This window comes from Loxodonta africana, chromosome 2 (assembly GCF_030014295.1).
Source record: "Loxodonta africana isolate mLoxAfr1 chromosome 2, mLoxAfr1.hap2, whole genome shotgun sequence".
Lineage (NCBI taxonomy): Eukaryota > Metazoa > Chordata > Mammalia > Proboscidea > Elephantidae > Loxodonta > Loxodonta africana.
Genome location: NC_087343.1, coordinates 60186242 through 60206964, shown reverse-complemented (window position 1 = coordinate 60206964; position 20723 = coordinate 60186242). Strand labels below are relative to the sequence as shown.

Here is a 20723-nt window from a genome sequence, read left to right as displayed (position 1 = left end):
ATGAGTTCAATCCAAAACCAAAGTTTTTGCTATCAAGTCAAACTGACTCATGGCAACCTCACGTATTACAGAGGAGAATTGCTCCTCACATGCGGTTTTCTTGGCTGTAATCTTTACAGAAACAGATCACCACCACTTCCTTCTGTGGCGTTGCTGGATGGATTTGAACAGCCAACCTTTATGTTAATAGCCAATTGCAAAGCAAAATTAATGGATGAATTACCAATTTATAGCATCACATTGCCTATTTTCTCATGATTTCTATACTTTTTCTAGGTTGCTAACCAAGACCAACATTACAGTGACAGTAGTTACACCCAAAATGAGATTTGAAGGTCACTAATTTTTTTTTTTAAAGGGTTTTCACTAGTTGCGTATGTGTCTAAAATACCTAGATTAGCTTTGAGTTCAGATGCCAGTCCCTTCAGGCTCTGTGCTCTCAGGAGGGGGAAGCAAGTATCCAAACCCAAACCTGCTGCCCTCAAGTCGATTCGAACTCATAGCGACAGACACTACAGGACAGAGTAGAACTGCCCCAAAGGGTTTCTAATGAACGCCTGGTGGATTTGAACTGCCGACCTTTTGGTTAGCAGCTGTAGCTCTTAACCACTATGGCACCAGGGTTTCCAAAGCAAGTATAAGCAGGGCAAAACTGTCTATGGCACAGGCTTTACATAGTCACTTTTTACTTGTATTGTTTCCTGTCCACTACCTTCTATGTTTCAAATGCAAACTATTGAATCTTTTTTTAATTAACAACTTTATTTACATATTGTTATGAATTGAATTGTGTTCCCCGCCCCTCCCCCCCACCCTGAAAAAGAATAGTTATGCTGAAGTCCTAACTCCTATACCAATGAATCTGACCCTGTTTGGAAATAGGGTCTCTGAAGACATTATCAGGTAAACATGAGGTCACACATAATCCTATATGACTGGTGTCCTTGTACAAGAGGAGAAGCTGCACTGAGACAGAGATGGAGGGAGGATGCCAGGTGATTCTGCAGCTGTAAGCCAAGAAACACCTGAAGCTACCAGAAGCTAGAAGAGGCATGGAAGAGTTTTTCTCTCAGAGCCCTCAGAAGGAATCAACATGGTTGATACCCTGCTTTGGACTTCCAACCTCCTGAATTGCAAGACGATAAATCTTGTAAGTCACCCAATTTGCGGTATTTTGTCACGGCAGTACTAGGAAACTAACATGCCTGAGATAAAATTAACTCACTTTAAGCGTGCAATTAAATTGTTTTTAGTATATTTGCAAAGTTGTGCAGCCATAACTACAATCTATTTTTAGAGCATTTTTGTCACCCCTGAGAGATGTCACTCGTCATTTCCACCCTCCCCTGGGCAACCACTAATCTACTGTTTCTATAGATTTGCCTTTACTGGATATTTCATACAAGTGGAATCATACAATTGTGTTCTATCGTGCCCGGCTTCTTTCACTGAGCACAATGGTTTTGAGGTTCATCCGTGTTGTAGCCAGCATCAGTACTTTGCCAAACACTAACTTCTACTGAGTCTTCCTTTGAAGTATTCACCTCTGACTCTGTATTTCTTCAGTCTAGGCCCTTGCTACTCAAAGTGCAGTCCCTGACCAGTAGCGTCAGCATCACCTGGGAGCTTGCCGGGAATGCAGAATCTCAGACTCCATCTGAGGACCTAGTCAGTCAAGATCTGCATTTTAACAACATCCCCAGGGTAAGAAGTACAGCCAGATGCTCCTTAGAAGCAAGGATGGTGAGACTTGGTCTCATGTACTCTGGACATGTTATCAGAAGGGATCAGTCCTTGAAGGAGAACATCATGCCTGGCAAAGCAGAGGGTCAGTGAAAGAGAGGAAGACCCTCAAAGAGATGGATTGACACAGTGGCTGCAATAATGGGCTCAGGCATAGCAAGGATTTTGAGGATGGCACAGGCCCTGGCAGTGTTTCATTCCGTGCTGTTGTACATAGGGTCTGTATGAGCCAGAAGCAATTCAATAGCCCCTAACAACAAAACAAGCCCTAGAGAGCGCTTCACCTATCTGCAGATGTTTTACGACAGCTTCCTAAGCTCTCACTGTCTCCGGCCGCCTCACGGCAGCAGCCACCCTGCACACTGCTGCATGTGATCATTCCTAAGATGCCAGTCCAGTTCTTAACTACTGAAGTGGCTTCCTGTTAACTGCTTGAGTAATAAATTCCCATCATTCAAGCGTGATACACAGAGCTTTCTAAAACAGCCTCTCCTCTCCCCACAGGCCCGTCTCAGCTTCAAAACTACAGCACAAACTTTTGGTTCCTGTCTTGCTAGCCCTTTCGCTCCACCCTTATCATACCATGGTCAGCCTCACCTAAAAGCATTTTATTGTGTTACTCCCTCCATTTGCCTGAATTCTACCCACCCCTCCAAGGAGTGGCTCAGGCATCCTTCCCTGGTGGTCTCACTCCCCACAAGACCTTTCTATTGGTTTGCATTGAACTTCACCTTCTATAAACTTAATACTTATTAAACACCTAATCCCATGGTTACTGTGCTGCCTGTCATAGTAATAACAACAATGACAACAGCAATAATTATAATGCTACCAAAGATTGGCATAGCAATTTATGGTTTATTAAGCATCTTAACTTAGAGTAGCCCATTTTGCTAATGTAATATGCATATCTTTTTAATATAAAAATATAAGCTCCTAGATAATAAGGGTTATTTCTTGTAAATCATTGATTTTGTTTACTAGAAGTGCCCTAGCCATATAGTACACATTCCATAAATTTAGCAGGAATGACTAGCTGGCCAGCAGCCATGATGATGAAGTTTCCCTAAAGGGAAGAACTGATTGCAATGGAGCTTACATATGGAAACTGTTAAAAGACAAACGATAATCAAAACATAACTGCTACTACTCTTATTGACAGGTGGCTCAAACAGTTAAGCACTTGGCTACTAACAAAAAAAGGTTGGTGGTTCAAATTCACCCAGAGATACCTCAGAGGAAAGGCCTGGAAAACTACTTCTGAAAGATCACAGCCATTGAAAACCCTACGGAGTGCAGTTCTACTTGAAAAAAACATTGGGTACCCATAAGTTGGAATCAACTTGATGGCAACTGGATTGTTATCGACATTTATTGTTTTACGTATGTCATCTGATGCAATTTCCAGAAGAACTCTAACTCTATGAGGTAGGCACTTATCCATCCCTGAGAAAACCAAGGCTCAAAGAAGTTCTGCAACTCCCCAAGGCATACAGCTGTTAAGTGGCAGAGCTAAGATTCAAACCCATGCCTCTCTATTACACTGTCTTTCCATATTGAGAAACTAGTTCCACCGAGAGAGTACTGGGACATGACTGGGATAACTTGGAGATAGTAACTATTTTTCCAAGTCAGGAAGTGTTTCCATGGGCCATATTCCTGTTTTCATTGGAACACTGGTGAGATTTAAAGTCACCCATGAATTTCCTATGTGTCAGAACACTCAAAGGGAACAACCCAACGGATACAGATGGACGCCACCAGCTTCCTTGGCCAAGTTGTTCTAGTTTTTTACTCTTCGTGAACCGCCTAGGTGGGCTGACTACTCTTTCTGAATGTGATACCTTCATTGAAATGGGAGTATTGGAAGTAACGCCACTTGCCATTTCATCTTGGAATGACAAGAAGGATAAAGGAGATTCTCAGATTAGAGTTTTTAGACAGGAGGTAAAATAACCCTATCTGCTTAGCTAGCTACCCAGGTGTGATTCATAACGTGTTTCTACTGAGTGCCAATAAGTTTATAATATTATCAGATTACCCAAAGCCTGAAAAATATTTATATCCCTGCTCCATGTTTAAAGTAATTGCTTAGCAATTTTCCCTTCCCCAGGTCACTAGATCAAAAGAACATGAAGACTTCCTACAACTCACAGCTTCAAATATGATTTTCATAAATCTACCCTAAGAATGAAGTGGAATGGGGGACTGTAGAAACTTAGAGCCAGGAAGTGGGTAAGGACAATCCAGTTTGGGAATCTGAAAAGGGTTTCTCAGAGCCTAGCATTTTGTGGAGGTTCTTGACAGCCACCGTAGGCTATGGGCTGAATATTAGTTTTCTACTGCTGTATAAAAAAGTACCATGAACTTAGTGGCTTAAAATAACACGCATTTATTAGCTCACAGTTCTGTAGGTCAGAAGTCTGGTATGGCGTGACTGGGTTCTCTGCTCAGGGTCTCACAAGGCTGAAATCAGGGTGCTGGCCAGACTGAGTTCTCATCTAGAAGCTCTGGGGGAAAGTCCACTTCCAAGCTCATTCTTGTTGCAGCTGTAGAACTGAGGCTTCCTTTGCCCTGTTGGTTGTCAGCATGGGGCTGCTCCCAGTTCCTACAGACTGCTCACATTCCTTGCCTCGTGGCCCCTGTCTCAAGCCAACAATGACATGTTGAATCATTCTTGTGCTTCGAGTTTCTGACTTTCCCTTTGCCATCAGCCAGAGAAAACTCTAGCTTTTAAACAGCTCGTGTAATTAGGTCAGGTCTACCTAAATAATTTTCATATCTCAAGTTCAACAGGTTTGGGATCTTACATCTCCAGAACACCGAGATGAGTGTTTGATTGAATAATTGGGAGAGGGTGTGTGTACCCTAGCAACTAGGAATCTTGGGGGCTATCATAGAATTCTGCCTACCACGGGAGGAATATGGGCACAATGGTTAAACATTCAGCTGCTAACCCAAAGTACGGCAGTTCAAATCCACCAGCCGCTCCTTGAAAACACTATGGGGTGGTTCTACTCTGTCCTGTGGGTTTTCTATGAGTCGAAAATGACTTGATGTCAATGGGGTTTTTGTTTTGTTTGTTTGTTTTCTAGATTACTTCATTTTGGTTCAGTCAGAGTGTGTCTCATCTTGATACGTTTTCTATTTTGTGCCTTGCTGTAAATTTTTCAATGAATAGTTTTTTTAGTTTAAATAATGCCTTCATTGTCTGCCTCATGACCTACACTAACTTTCTCGTTTCAGGGATGAGGAGGCTGAAGCCCAAAGACGTTATGGGGTATTAAGGTGGCCCAGATGGGTTCTGTACTCCAGGCCTCTGACTGCTGATCCAATGCTCTTTCCACAACACCATGCTACTTTACCCTGAGAAGGCTCCCTTCGTAATTTCTCTCTGCTTTCCCTTAGGCTCAGTCTAATCCAAACCAGCATGAATATTTATGTCTGAACTGAGATACCATGAGGAATACTAACTGCTGTTATCAGAAGAAAGAATTAATTTCCTGAAAGGAGAGAGGTATTCCAGGATACTTACTTGCTCCTTTGCTTCCCATAGGATTCTTTCTCTTGCTCTGAGTCTCTCCTTGTGCAAAGTGGATGCTCCTGAACTGGAAATGTGATTTGCAAAGCAAGGAATGTAAGAGGACATTGTGTCCTGTTATCTTTCTCTTAGTTCAGCCTTCGCCATATGCATAGCAGTGGCAGCACCAGCAAGTCACCGTTAATGTATTCCCACTGATCTCAACTCCCCAGGCGTCAATGACTCAACTGTTCCATTGTTTGAAATGTGCCATTAACTCTGCTCCCTGAGGAAACAATGAGGGTGACCCAGGCGGGCAGCTTGAGTACATACATAAGTCTTCTCCAACCTCCAAGTTTTATAGTTACTCTCTAATGGTGTTGCTATTTTCTTCCCTTTAAAACACATAATCCAAAAAAGTCATAAAAATGAAAAATCAACAGTAACCATCGCTCTGTGAAGATTGGGCAAAGGCTATGAAGCCTCATAGCAAGGACAGCATCTTTCAAGGTTTTTGTATTACAACCCACATCAGGAAATATATGGCACACTGAACTCAATATACAATACTTATGTATACACAAAAAATGGAGCTCCTGGGTGATGCAAATGGTTAATATGCTTGGTTGCTAACCTAAAGGTTGAAGGTTCAAGTCTACCCAGAGGTACCACAGAAGAAAGCCCTGGCAACCTACTTCTAAAACATCAGCCTTTGAAAACCCTGTGAAGCACAGTTCTACTCTGACACACATGGTGTCACCATGAGTTGGGGTCGTCATGAATTGAAGTCGACTTGACCGCAACTTATACACACAAATACACATAAATAAAATGGAAACAAAATTTTACAAAATAATACTTAACCTTACTACTGCTATTTTCTATTCTGGGCTATTTTAAAAATGCTATTTGAAATCTATTAATGACTGTGACCTGGTCAGAAAAAGGGCTCCTGGATCCTCTGAGGGCTGGTGATTAGTTACAGCTAATCCACAGTTCCCATACCACCTTGAACATTGCATGTGGGTCCTGAAGATTAAATTTGTGCTGAGAAGGGAGAGTAGAAGCCAAGACTTGGGTTCTAGAGCTCTGGTTCAACCTTGATTTTATGTATATTTCATTCAGTTGTTGAACAAATACCTATTGAACATTACTATGTTCAAGATGGTGGGCAGGGTGAATTCATTGATAACTAGTTTATTGAGAAACTACTCTGTATTACACGTTATCTTAATTAGTCCTCTTTGCAGTCCCTGAAAGGTAGGTATTATTATTATCTTGTTTTATAAATGAGAAAACTAAGGCTCAGAAAGGTTAAGTGATCTGGCAGAGATGGCGTGGTGCTAGAGCCTGTCGGAGAGAAGAACCCACACTTCCCTCTACAATCTGGTACCTTGGAAACAAGCAAATATACACACACAAGCCATACATACAAAACAGTTGGCTGCTGACTCTCAGTTTAAAAGTTTATATTCTGGTGCCCCTGCAAATATTTTAGGAAGACCGCCCTCTAGAAAACCCTGGAAGAGATGTCTCGGTTTCTGTCCTCCAGCTTCCAGATTTCCAGGGACTACCTGGACAAAATTAATCAGTCACTTGGAGAAGAGCTGTGAGGGCGGATGGAGCACAGAGCTGAGGTGGTTTCTGGAATCCTTCTCCCCCTCCCCATCTCCCAGTGGCTTCAGCTGTCTTCTAACCTCTGGGCTGGAGTGTGGAGTTAGAGGGAGTGGCTGGTAAATTGCAAGAAAGAAAATGAGGGTGCAAGGGGCATATTGTGGGGAGAAAGCAGTAGGTCAAGTAGGCTGGGATTCCCCAGAAGTTCTTACCCTCTGATTTTTACCTCCCTCAGCCACCCAGAATGCTGTGGTGAATTTTTCTTTCTTTCTTTTTTAATTGTGGCCAATTTTGTATCCAATCAACAGCAGCCAATTCATGCTACTTATCATTTTACAGTCCTCTCTGTTTGATTTCTCCTTTTACAAGGTACCTTCTCAGTTTATCTTCAATCCCCCAAAGACACAGACACATAGAGGAAGGAATACTAGTCTTGGGGCTGTTATTAAAAGTTGTTTGACTTTCTCTTTCTGAAGCTGTCTCTCACTTCTCACCACATTGTTTTTGGATAATGGTGCAGAAGCATTTTTGCAAAATATACAAAGGAAGAAGCCATTTTCTAGCTGCAACCTGGGGGACCAAAAATCACTAGCTTACCTTTATGGTTTTTTAAAAGAAAGATTCCTTTAGGTGGCTGAGATACTAAAATAGCCTTTCTGTTTTCCAAGAAAGCCTAGCATTGTGGAAACCGGGACTCCAAAATGAGTTGACTAATTAAGCCACTGCATACAGGCCTATCAGCAAGCAGTACCAGAAAAAATTATGACTGGTTCTGCTAAAATTGTGAGATTCCCTTTTGATAACCAAGCCAGTATGGCTGGAACCCAGTGCATGGAGAGGACAGTGGTATGAGTTGAGGTGGGAAATCTGGGCAGGATGCTCATCTTAGAGGGCCTTGAGTAGACTGCAGAAGGACACTGGGCAGTTTCCAAGTGCAGTGTGTTGCTGCTTAAAGTAAACAGGTGCTTGTTTTTCTGGCAACAATGGGGGATGGGATGGGGTGGGAGTGGACTTGGAGGTCACACTGCCTCTTCTGTGTAGGAAGCCTTGTCCAGATCGGAAGAACTGATGTTTCAACACTCAGGCCACCAGCTGTTTGATAACGCAGACCTCTCATTCTCCTGCCACTGCTCCTGCAGGATGAGCGCACAGGAGTGAGGAAGTGCTGGGTGCATGTGCCTAGAGCCTCTGTGCTGGGGATCTTCTCCTCTTATATCCTCGTGACCTGGGACCGCTGCAGATCTGTTTCCCACTCAGGAAGAAGAGAAATGGGCTGATTAGAGATGGGAGAGGAAACCCAGGCCTATTTCCAACAATTATTCCTAGTTCTCAAAGAAAATGACTGAATAATCACCACCTCCCACAAAGGTGTCCATGTCCTGATTCCCTGAAACCAGTGACTATGTTATCTTATATAGCAAAAGGGACTTTGCAGATGTGATTAAGTTAAGTATCTTGAAATGGGGAGGTTATCTTGAATTATCCAGGTGGGACCTAAATGTGATCACAAGAATCCTTATAAAATGGAAGCAAGAAGGTCAAAGGAGAAAGTAGGAGATGTGGAGGATGGAAGCAAAAGGCTGGAGTGATGTGAGGAAAGGGCTGTGAGCCAAAGAATGCAGGCAGCCTCCAGAAACTAGAAAAGAGCAGGAAATAGATTCTCTCCTAGCACTTCCAGAAGGACCCAGCCCTAGTGAACCTTGACTTTAGCTCAGTGAACCTAGCTTCAGACTTCTGGCCTTCCGAACTGTGAGAATAAATTTGTGTTGTTTTAAGCCAGAAAGTTTGTGGTAATTTGTTAGAGCAGCAACAAGTAACTAATACATTCCCTATTCTCCCGCTTTCCTCAAACTTCCCAATGGCTTAATTCATTCACTCTTAGGGGGCCTCCAGTCTTTTGGGAACAAGAGCATGGGTACTGAAGCCTCACAGAACTAGTTCCATTCTGAGCCCAGCCACTTATCTGTTTGGGTGTCGTTGGTTAAGTCATTGCCTTTACTCTTCACATTTATAAAGTAAGAAGATAATGCTTACCTTGCAGAGAGGTTACATGTTTAAAGACAATGTACACAAAGCATTTAGTAAGGCACCTGCCACATAGCTGGCATTCATGCATGGTATTGGGAAACTCCAGGGCCAGGAAAGCAGGGTTCAGTCTCTATTGCCTAGAGCTGGGAATCTTAGACCTGAGATTGATAGGCTGGTATCCTTTCAGGGGTGGAGGTGTATTTGAGTGGACTTGGATGGCACACCACCTCCTCTGTGTAAGAAGTCTCATGCAGGTTGACAGGGCTGATGTTTCCACACTGAAATGCAGGCTGATGAAGGGCCGTATTTGGTCTGTGAGCAGAGTGAGCTCCTTTCACTATGTAGTGCCATGCTGACCCCAGTTCCCCTACCGGGAAAGAGATAGTTCCATCCTTGTCCTTGCCCAGCCCAGCATGGACATGCCAAGACTCTAGTCATTGTAGTTGTCCGTGAGCCATGAGAACGGGGAGATGAGAGAGGGAAGACCATGTGCAAAGCTCCATGCCACTTCACAACCCTGATGTGGGTGGAAAGCAAAGCCATTGGCTATGGAAGGGCTTCAGCTGTTTGCATTCCTGCCCACATAGTGCCTGCTTCTTGGAGAACAGGAAACTATTTGTGGCAAGGGGAAGGGGACTGTATGTTCCTAGTTTGGGGCTCTGAATCTGATTGACTCCTGGTGATAGGAGCTGTGGCAGTTGGACATACCCAGAAGGAAACTTCCAGTGAAACGGCTGTTACCCTTGAGACAATATTTTGCGAAATCAAAAAACAAACATTCTCTGAATATCACCTGAAGAACTGACTTAAAACAAGCTTCGTGTCCAGGAACATATCACCTGTCAGAAAACAAGTTCCATATAAGGAGTTTCATTAACCAGGCATGGCAGGCAGGTGCCCAGACATGCCTTTTCTGTGGTACAACTCATCCCTAGGCAGGAGATCGATCAGGAACAAGTCCGGCTTGTTCTGTTCTACCAGCCTAAGGCATTGAAAGCAGGGCTGTCCTTAGTCCAGGAGACCTTCCCCATCTCTCCAGGGACAGTCTTGCTAATCCCTCCTATGGCCGCTGCAAACTTCTCCTTCTTCTATCCCCAAATGCAATGTCCCCACAGGCCTGTTGTTGGTTTGGAAAATCTAATACTACAGTCCTAGGATCTTAGAGTTGGGGAGGTCCTTAGGGTCCACAAAGAAGCAAAACAAAACCCATCCAACTCACAGCAACCCTATAGGACAGAGTAGAACTGTCCCATAGGGCTTCCAGGGAGCAGCTTGTGGATTCGATCTACCAACAATGTGGTTAGTAGCTGAACTTTAAACCACTATGCCACAGGAGTCCATACCATGCCTGTACCATACTCGATTCATAGTAACCCTATCCGGCAGAGTAGAACTGCCCTATAGGGTTTCCAAGAAGTGAGTGACTGCTGGATTCGAACTGCTAACCTTTTGGTTAGCAGCAATAGCTCTTAACCACTGCTCTACCAGGTCTTCGGAGGAGTCAGTAGACTTACATAATTTTACATGAGGGAATTGTGCCCATTGGGTGACTTGCCCAAGGTTACACAGACAATTAGTGACAGATCAAGGGTAAGCTCTGAGCTCTGCTAAATCCTGGTCTATGCTCTCACCCTGCAGCATGCTGAGCCATGACTTCAGACCCTTTAGATGTCAATGCTAAAATGCAATGGCATTTAGCTGATCAGATTAACCAAGTGACCCCTAGCACAGAGCAGGTGCAAAGAGCTGAATATATTTTTTGAGGCTTGAAGGGTTTGGCAGTGAAGTATTGCTACGGGAGCAAGGGGCCTATAAAGCCCTGTGCCAAAGCCAAATCTTGCCCTGAGTTTGTTGGGTGGCAAAATTTCTGGTGTCTTTATTCTCAGACCATTTTCTGTTCTAATCACTAGTGAATCAGGTACATTCTAGAGCTTCAAAGTCAAACAGGTACAGATTCTAGACTTACCTAAATTTTCAGAGGAGGAAAGGCCTTAGGTACTATTTAGTCCAACTGCTTCCTTTTTTACAGATGGAGGCAAATGGAGACTCCAAAGAGGTTAAGTGATTTGTCTACAGCAGTGTTACCCAGTAGAGCTTTCTGCAATTTTGGAAATGTTCTATATCTGTATTGTTCAATGTGGCAACCACTAGCCTCATGTTGCTATTGATTTCTTAAAATGTGACTAGTGCTATTAAGGAATCCTTGGATAGTTCAAATGGTTGATGCATTTGGCTGAAAACCAAAAGGTTGGAGGTTTAAGTCTACCCAGAGGTGCCTCAGAAGAAAGGCCTGGCAATCTACTTCCAAACAATCAGTCATTGAAAACCCTATGATCTCCATAATAAAAAAAAAAGAAAACCCTATGAAGGACAGTTCTACATATGGAGTTTCCATGAGTTGAAGTTAACTCAACAGGAACTATTTTTTTTTATTTGTTTGTTTTAATGCTACTGAGGAACTAAATATTTTGCTGTATTTAATTTTAATTCATTTAGATTTAAATTGACACATGTGGCTAGTGACTACCATATTGAACAGTGTAGGTCTAAGGTCACAGAGCAGGGATGCAACACTACATCTCTTTGATCTGAAAGCCTTTTCCCTTTCTACTAACCCACGCATGAACTCTAGGTTGAGGTAGGCTTTTCCTGTGGAACAGGAGACTTCTGTTGCCTGGTCCCTGCACAAGGCTTCCACGTGGGCAATAGTGGTTGGAGGTATCCTATGATAGCATTTAGGGGTGATGATGAAAGTACTTCTTCCTAGTATTGGAAAATATGAACTTCTCCCAGGGTGGATGGGGGAATACAGAAGCTCACTCATTCTTTCTTTTTTTTAAAGCATTTACTGAGTGTCATCTGTGTGCCAGGCATGTGCTAGCCATTGAGGATTACACCATTATACCTGAGAGCCAAGGGAGGAGAAGATATACAGGGCTGGTTAGTCAATTAGGACCGTGTATTCAGCTACAGATTCAATGATGAACAAGGGAGATATGGGTCCTAACCCTTACAGAGCCCACAGTCCAGTGAAAAAGGCAGATAAACAAGTAAGCATAGAGTCCCTGGGTGGCTCAGATGGTTAAGCACTCAGCTACTAACAGGAAGGTTGGCAGTTCCACCCCACCCAGTGGCACTTCAGAAGAAAGGCCTGGCAATCTGCTTCTAGAAGGTCACAGACATGCTGTTGTTGTTGTTAGGTGTAATCAAGTTGGTTCTGACTCATAGTGACCCTACGTACAACAGGTGTCAATTCTTCTTTGGTCTTCCTTATTCATTGTCCAGTTTTCTCATGCATATGAGGTGATTGAAAGTATCATGGCTTGGGTCAGGAGCACCTTAGGCCTCAAAGCAACGTGTTTGCTTTTCAACACTTTAAAGAGGTCTTTTGCAGCAGATTTGTCCAATGTAATGCATCGGTTGATTTCTTGACTACTGCTTCCATGGGAGTTGATTATGGATTCAAGTAAAATGAAATCCTGGACAACTTCAATCTTTTCTTCATTTATCATGATGTTCCTTATTGGCCCAGTTGTGAGGATTTTTGTTTTCTTTATGTTGAGGTGTAATCCATACTGAAGTCTGTAGTTTTTGGTCTTCTTCAGTAAGTACTTCAAGTCCTTTTCACTTTCAACAAATAAGGTTGTGTCATCTGCATTTCCCACTTTGTTAATGAGTTTTCCACCAATCCTGATGTCACATCCTTCTTCTTATAGACCAGCTTCTCAGCTTTTTTGCTCAGCATAGAGATTGAATAACTATGGTGAAAGGTTACAACTCTAACGCACACTTTCCTGATGCAGTATTCCCTTGTTCTGTTTGAATGACTGCCTCTTGGTCTATGTACAGGTTGTGCATGAGCACAATTAAGTGTTCTGGAATCCTCATTCTTTGCAATGCTATCCATAATTTTTACAGACCTGAAAACCCTATAAAGTGCATTTCTACTCTGCAACACATGGATCTGCCACGGCAACTGGAAAAAAAAAGGCAAAGAAACTAATAAATAATTATAAATAACGATCAAAGCTATGACGGAAATAAGCTAGATTCTGTGATAAAGGATATTACGAGTGTGTGGCCCTTCTTTTTGGACAGGTTTGGCCAGGAAGACCCCTCTCAACAAGTGTCATTTCAGCTGAGATATGCAAATGAGAAGAACCTAGCCTAGTAAGAGCAGAGAGAAGAGAATTTTCGCAGAGGGAAGAGCATGGCTAAGAGACTGAGACAGGAAAGAGCTTGGCATGTAGACCGGGGTGCCTGGAGCATGGAGACCGAGGAGGAAGGAGTCAGGAGACAAAACCAGAAGGGTAGGCAGAGGCCAGATGATGTAGGCCCTGGTAATGGAAGTTGGACTTTATAGTCAGAGCAGAGGTCAACAGTATGAAACTGAAAACAGAGCTTAACCAGAGTGAGGATTGAGGGAAGACCATTGAACTCAGCAGTGAGGCTGTGATTAGTGATCTTCAAGGGAGCAGAGGCAAGAGTGGGTGGCTGAAGTTGGCTTGCAGTACTGAGAGACTTGAAACACCTTCTTTCAGACCTCTGATGATAAATGGAGCAAGGAGATAAGATACTCTCAGGAATTCCACCTGCCCACAATCATACTTATCTCAGACACTTAGGTAGCCATTTGAAAGTCACCAACCAAGTCACAAAACAATACTTGTTTTTATCAGTGTGGCTGAAGTCATAAAGGAGAAATGGGGCACCCTGCTCAAAGCTGTTTCCCCAGGAAGGACGAGAAGAAGACCAACGTTCCTATCTGTAGAAAGATTAGGGCAGAAGCCACTAGCAGGATCAGGGTTGACCCAGTTTCTGGTTGAGTGGCCAGCATTTGGAGCTCATAGGTGGTGGTAAAGCCCTCAGGCTTTGGAGCCTGATTAGGAAAGCCAGAAGCCTGGGTTAGCCAGCTAGGGAACAGACTGTACGATCATGCTACCACTTCACGCGGTGTACTCGACTCACAGGTGTTGACAATTGCAGTGTAATTTTAATTATACCAGTCAGTGTTTCATAATACCTCCTGTCAACCTATATTTTGTAAAAGGCCATGAAGTTTTAATAGTTGGCTGCTTCAAGAGAGCTCTTAGCTTTCAAATCTCACTGAAGGAGGCTGAGTGAGATCTGGGTTATAATTATAAGAGTTGAGAAGTGCCTGAGAATACTATAAATGCCAAATAAAAAAGAAACTCACTAATACCCACGGCCTGCTTCTGGAGAATTGCTGATTCAACCCTATGCCTGCTGCCCTTGGTCTGTGAATCTCCTGGGGACAAAGGATAAGTGCTGCATTCCTGGTTGTGATGGCCGCCTGAGGAGGAAGAGACAAAATTTGCTTTTTTTGCCTCTCCTGTGGTATCTGAGTTTGTGTGCTGGGGTTTCTGAGTGGAATTTTGGGAGAAATCAGTGGGGAAGGAATGCGGGAGAACCAGCACCCATGTGTCCTGGTCTACCTAGAATGGTACTTCGCAAGCCTTCCCAAGCATCACCGGCATCTCCCCCAGAACTTTCAATAAAACCCATGCTCTGGCCCCACCCCTAGACCAAATGCATCAGGATCTCTACTGTGGGATCCATGCTTCAGAATTAAGAAAAGAAATATATGGTAGGCTGAACAATAATCTCCCAAAGATGTCCATGTCCCAAGCCCCAGAAGCTATGAATGTTACCTTATATGGCAAAAGGGATTTTGCAGATGTGATTAAGTTAAGGGTCTTGAGATGGTGAGATTGTTCTGGATTATCCAGGTGGCCCCAACTTAATCAGAAGTATCCTTCTAAAAGGAGGAGTCAGAGGCAGACAGAAGGCCATGTGATGACAGAAGCAGAGATTGGAGACAGACAAAGGAGCCACAAGCTAAGGAATACAGATGGTCTCTAGAAGCTGGAAAGCACAAGGAAAAGGATTTTCCCCTAGAGCCTCCAGAAGGAACCAGCCAGATCCAAACAGGTAAACTAGGGGAAGGTTTAGATCCTGGGGTGCCTTTAGAGGTGGTCAGGATTTTACAGGGGCTGAGTGTGCAATCAGAAACATTATCTGAACTTGGAAATAAGTAAAAGAGATTATCGGGTTTTTGTTTTCAGTTCTGAGCTTGGTTTTCTATCATCTGAGCTATTTTACAACTCTAGAAGGGGCACATGTAGGTTTTTATCTGGTAGAGAGGCAAATAATTTCTGTTCAGCAGGCTAGAAAAGCCAAAAGTTTACAATTTATGGCCCTGGTGGACATGAACGAGTTTTGTATCCAACCAGTAATTTTATCCTAATATTACTTATAATTACCCAACTTTTCAAATACTCTTTGGACAAAATATTTGACATATTTTCATTTTATATTTGCATGAGAGTCATGATTCTACTGTTTTACAATTATACTTTAACAATAGTGAAAAGGTCTGCTTACATACAGTTTATCCAAAGCTCGAGCATTTGGATATATCAGTTTAAGCGAAGTGTGATCAGGGTACCATGGTATAGGTCTGTCTTAGGAGTATACATAGGAAATAAAAGATTTGTAGACATAAGAGTATTTGTACATCGATTATAAATTATGATTTTACTTCTCACTCTCTTCTTTGACTCCTGAAGGACTTTACTCACATTGTAGCATAGCAGTTATTGCATACATTATAGTCAGGTATTTATGTGTCAGCCTCCTGCATTAGATGATGAGGAAAGTGATTGGGTTTCATACACCTTTACATTCCCAAAATCTAGCACAGAACTCATCATCTACAGACCAAAACAAATCTAATTGAAATGAACATTTTCTAGGTCCTTGCTGCTCAAAATGTGGTCCAGGGACCAAAAGATTAGCATCAGTGGGGGGCGGTCAGATGCAGAATCTCAGGCACCACCCTAGACCTACTGAATGGAAGCAGCATTTCAATAAGTTCCCCAGGTGATTCTGTGCACTGCTCCAGGCCACTGTCCCTTTGGGGGTAATGGCTCTGCTGTTAGTGATGAATGAGATTGATGCAAAGAAAGTTGAAGTATTTGTCTCCAATTTTACAGAAATTCAGTGATGAACACAAAATCCAAATCACCGCCTCAGGTGTACTGCTTCTGAGCTCAAAGTGGGACAGGTTGGCCTTCTCAGGGTGCAAGTCCATTTGGGTCAATAAAATCTGTGACCCTTAGTGGGCAGAGCCACTAAGCTTGGCTCCTTGATTACATTCTATACAACTCAAGGCCTTTCTGACCTGCTCGGTTCCAACTAGCTCCCAAGAACTTTCCTCGAAAAGGAGGGTCCGACTCAATTTCTTTTGGCTCCAAGCCCAAACCAACTGAAAGCTCAGCTTATCCCATTGTGGAATTGTGATGGTTTAATCATAAAATTTAAATCTCTATTTGTCACGTCCAAGGCTTAGATTGTCAGGAGTGTTTGCCCAGTGTCTTTAATGAGAGAGCCAAAGACAAAGGAAGAAAGACAAGTAGAAACTTTTGAGACAGCCTCAGATACACAATCTTTAAAAGGAGAGGAGGTGGTTGCCTGGCCGAAATATGTAATACCTTGTAGAGAAGAATCTAGAGTTACAGAACAGAGATCTTAAAAAATATTTGCAAAGAGGTCTAATTTCAATTTCCTATCAGAAAGTAATGATTTATTTTTTTTGTCTGAGCCATGCCTCAACTGTTCCTAATAAATCCACAAGCCTAACTGTAGAAAAATGAGTGTTCTATTTATACCCCCAACAACAAAGGGGTGGAACAATTCAGCCACTCAGTGAGAATCAGCATAGCAGAGTCTCATAGCTAGAGGAAGCCCTTTGGATCCTCTTAACCAGGGTCTGCAAAGCCAAATGCTTTCAGGGGCCAAGAGAGTGAAGCAAATGTGAGAAGCAGGTCAGCTGGTTGATATTATGGTAATTAGAACTGTGAGAACTGCAAAGTGAATGCTCAGGAAAGTCATTCTCATTCACATTTTTTAAAACATCCTTGGCCAAATAAAACACATCTGTGGGCCTGATTAGGTCTCCTTCATTATATTTCCCTCAATCTGTTTCAATTTGATTCCTGTGTAGTCCATCTGGTGAGGTCCACTTGTATAGTCATCTTTGTGTGTTGTTGAAAAAATGTATTTCCGGTGAATAAGTTGTTGGTCTTGCAGGAATTCTATCTTGTGTTCTCTGGCATTGTTTCTATCAAGGCTGTATTTTCCAACTATGGATCCTTCTTTGTTTCTCTCGATGAGGTGGATTGATACTATAGCTGCAACAGTGGATTCAAACATGCCAGCTATCATGAAGATGGGGCAGGACAGGGCAACTTTCATTCTGTTATACATAAGGTCACCATGAATTGGAGCCAATTTGATGGCAACTAACAACAACAACAACATTATATTTCAGAAACCTGAGGCCCAGAGAAGCTAAATTTTCTACAGAAGATAATGCAACTACTATAATTTATCCATAGAAACAAATATTCCAACTGCAATAGTTCCTTCTATGCACCCATGCAAAGGACATGCAGACTATTTATATATACAATACGGGTGTGTGGAGTGGTGGTGGTGGAGGGCCTGTGATTAACCAAACAGGTTCAGTAATAAACGGTTATTTGGAAAACATTCAGTTGCTAACAGCTGAAAACAACAATTCTAAACCATACTGGGCATCACAAAACCCCAAAACTAAACCCACCACTGGTGAATCAATTCCAACTCATAGCGACCCCACAGGATACAGCAGAAATGTCCCATAGGGATCCTCAGGCTGTAATCTTTAAGGAAGCAGACGGCTGCATCTTTCTCCCAAGTTGCTGCTGGTGGTTTCAATCTGCTAACCGCCAACATTTTGGTTAGCAGCTGAGGGCTTTAACCACTGCACCACCAGGGCTCCTCAATGAGAGAGTAAAACTAACCAAACCAGCAGTCATTTCTGTTTATCTGGCACACAGTTTTACAAGACTATAAATAACTGTATTTACAGGCCTTGTATGTTTTTGAAATAGTAATAAAAATCAGTATGTTCTAAGAAAAAGACTCCTGGATTTAAAATGTAATTGGCAGATTACGTACAAAAAGATCACGTGTTTGACTTCCCTCAAGCTTAAGCTGAACAGAACGCACAGGTATCACTGTTTCTAGCTTCCTGTCCAGTTAATGCCTGGAGTCCCTCCTGTGCCAGCTTTCTTCAAGCCACTTCAGTCAGCACCAATTGCTCTTCTGTGGGAAGGTGGAGAAAAGAGGCAAACAGCGAAACCAGTCAGAGCCCTTTAGAGTCAGCCTTCCACAGTACTACCTTCATTCAGCGGGCACAAGAGTCCTCTGTGTAGCGTTGTTCTGTGTCTACACAATATGGTTTTATTGTTTTCCGTGTGCCAGCCATTTTATGTACATTTTTTATTATATCCTCACAACAAATCAAGTATTAGTACAATTGGCATCCCCATTGTACAGATGAGGAAACTGAGGCTTAGAGAGTTTAAACAATTTGTTCCCAGGGTGGATTTGGGATTTGAACCCAGAACTGTCTCCCTCCACAACCCCAACTTGTAGGCATTAAGCTGTCCTTCCCACTCAAGGTCATGTGTCTAGCAGCAAACTTGACTTATGTGGGTTTTTTTGTTTGTTTGCATGCTTGCCTGTCTCTACGCTTTCTGTCAATGCGATTACCCATGGATGAATCAGAACAGCAGTCTTTGGCCAGAGCTTTGCACTCCTAATGCAAAGGGTGCTGACCTTGGTTCCAGTTACGGAGGAGAGTTTGGGCGCGTTATTTACCAAGGAGCCATTATATATAGAAAAAAAATCAAAGCTTTAGGGGCTCCACTAGTGAGACAGTAGAAACAGATGTTTTGAAGCACTGGTGTCTGAAAAGCAAATTTTCTAAAAGTATATCCATTGTTCTACAGACCTCAGTTATAAAATCAGAGCCACATTTCCACAGGCTGGAACCGAGAAGTCCAGTTCCGGATTAACTGGGTTGAAAACTTTTGGCAAGAACTGGCTAAGTGACCTGGCCCAGCCCAGTGAAGGCATAACTCGAAAAGCTATGCAGTTCTTTCTTGACCCTGGAATCTCCTTTCCGAGGCATCCACCCCCTCTTTTTCTTTGCATTTCTCTTGCTTTACATTCCTCTTTTCAGTACGTCTGATGACACCGTAGTAGCTCTTAGCACTGCTTCCTGTTTTTCCTACTAGCCTGACTACTTAATAAAGCTGCGGGGCTGCAATACCACACTTAAACATAGGTATAATCATCTAATGCAGATGTATCCTATAAGAAAGATTCCAGACTCCAGAGTGAATGCCTTGTTTCACGCATTCAGTAATCTCAAATATCTGTGTATCAACGTGCCTGACATAGATCTCTGAAGTAAATGGAGAACTTTGAATGATGAAATAAAATTGTTTTCCTGAAGGCAAGTTTCTGGGTTTAATTTTCAGCATGTTTGGGAGCCTCAGAAAATTCAGTAATAATCTAAATAATAAAATAAAATGATAAAAATCCAAGGTTTTTGGATGCCTTTTACTTGGTTTTTCACATCTCTGTAATTCAGTTTGGACACTTCCACTCTCTCCCCCATCCCTCCTCCCAGAAGACACAAATGTGTATATACATCTATGCTTACATCTGTATATACTTTTTAAAGGAAGGGGTAGAAATGTTCGTGTGTGCTTTAAGTGGAAGTTTACAAATCAAGTCAGTCTCTCATACAAAAATTTATATACACCTTGCTATGTACTCCTAGTTGCTCTCCTCCTAATGAGACAGCACAGTCCTTCTCTCCACCCTGTATTCCCCTTGCCCATTCAGCCAGCTTCTGTCCCCCTCTGCCTTCTCAGCTTCCCTCCAGACAGGAGCTGCTCACATAGTCTCATGTGTCTACTTGAGCCAAGAAGCTCCCTTCTCACCAGTGTCATTTTCTGTCTTATAGTCCAGTCCAATCCCTGTCTGAAGAGTTGGTTTTGGGAATGGTTCCAGTCTTGGGCTAACAGAAGGTCTGGAGACCATGACCTCCAGGGTCCTTCTAGTCTCAGTCAGACCATTAAGTCTGCTCTTTTTACGAGAATTTGAGGTCTGCATCCCACAGTTCTCCTCCTCCATCAGGGATTCTCTGTTCCCTGCTAAGGCAGTAATCGGTTGTAGCTGGGCACCATCTAGTTCTGGTCTCAGGCTGTTGTAGTCTCTGATTTCCGTGGTCCTTTCTGTCTCTTGGGCTCATAATTACCGTGTGTCTTTGATGTTCTTGATTCTCCTTTGCTCCAGGTGGTTTGAGACCAATTGATGCATCTTAGATGGCCACTTGCTAGCCCCCAGACGCCGCTCACCAAAGTATGATGTAGAATGTTTTCTTAATAGATTTTACTATGCCAGTTGACCTAGATGTCCCCTGAAACCATGGTCCCCAAACCCCTGCCCCTGCTACTCTGGCCTCCGAAGTGTTCTGTTTATTCAGGAAACTTCTTTGCTTTTGGTTTAGTCCAGTTGTACTGACCTCTCCTGTATTGGGTGTTGTCTTTCCCTTCACCTAAAATTAGTGAATACCCCTCTCCCTCCCTCCCTCCCCACCCTCGTAACCATCAAAGAATACTTTCTTCTGTGTTTAAACTACTCCTTGAGTTCTTATAAAAGTGGTCTCATATAATATTTGTCTTTTTGCAACTGACTAATTTCACTCAGCATAATGCCTTCCACATTCCTCCATGTTATGAAATGTTTCACAGATTCCTCACTGTTCTTTATCGATGTGTAGTATTCCATTGTATGAATATACCATAGTTTATCCATTCATCCGTTGATGGGCACATTGGCTGCTTCCATTTTTTTGCTACTGCAAACAGTTCTGCAATGAACATGGGTGTGCATA

At 42.8% G+C, this 20723-nt stretch overlaps 1 long non-coding RNA gene across 1 annotated transcript in view; it reads left to right on the top strand.

Moving 5' to 3' along the window:
- Positions 1–11459, top strand: part of LOC111749965 (uncharacterized) — a 275560-nt gene extending 264101 nt beyond the window's left edge. The window contains exons 11-14 of the long non-coding RNA XR_010318551.1: positions 1567–1704; positions 2906–3171; positions 3857–3978; positions 5152–11459. This is a non-coding gene — a long non-coding RNA (uncharacterized LOC111749965). The remainder of the gene's footprint in view (positions 1–1566; positions 1705–2905; positions 3172–3856; positions 3979–5151) is intronic.
- Positions 11460–20723: the final 9264 nt, after the last annotated feature.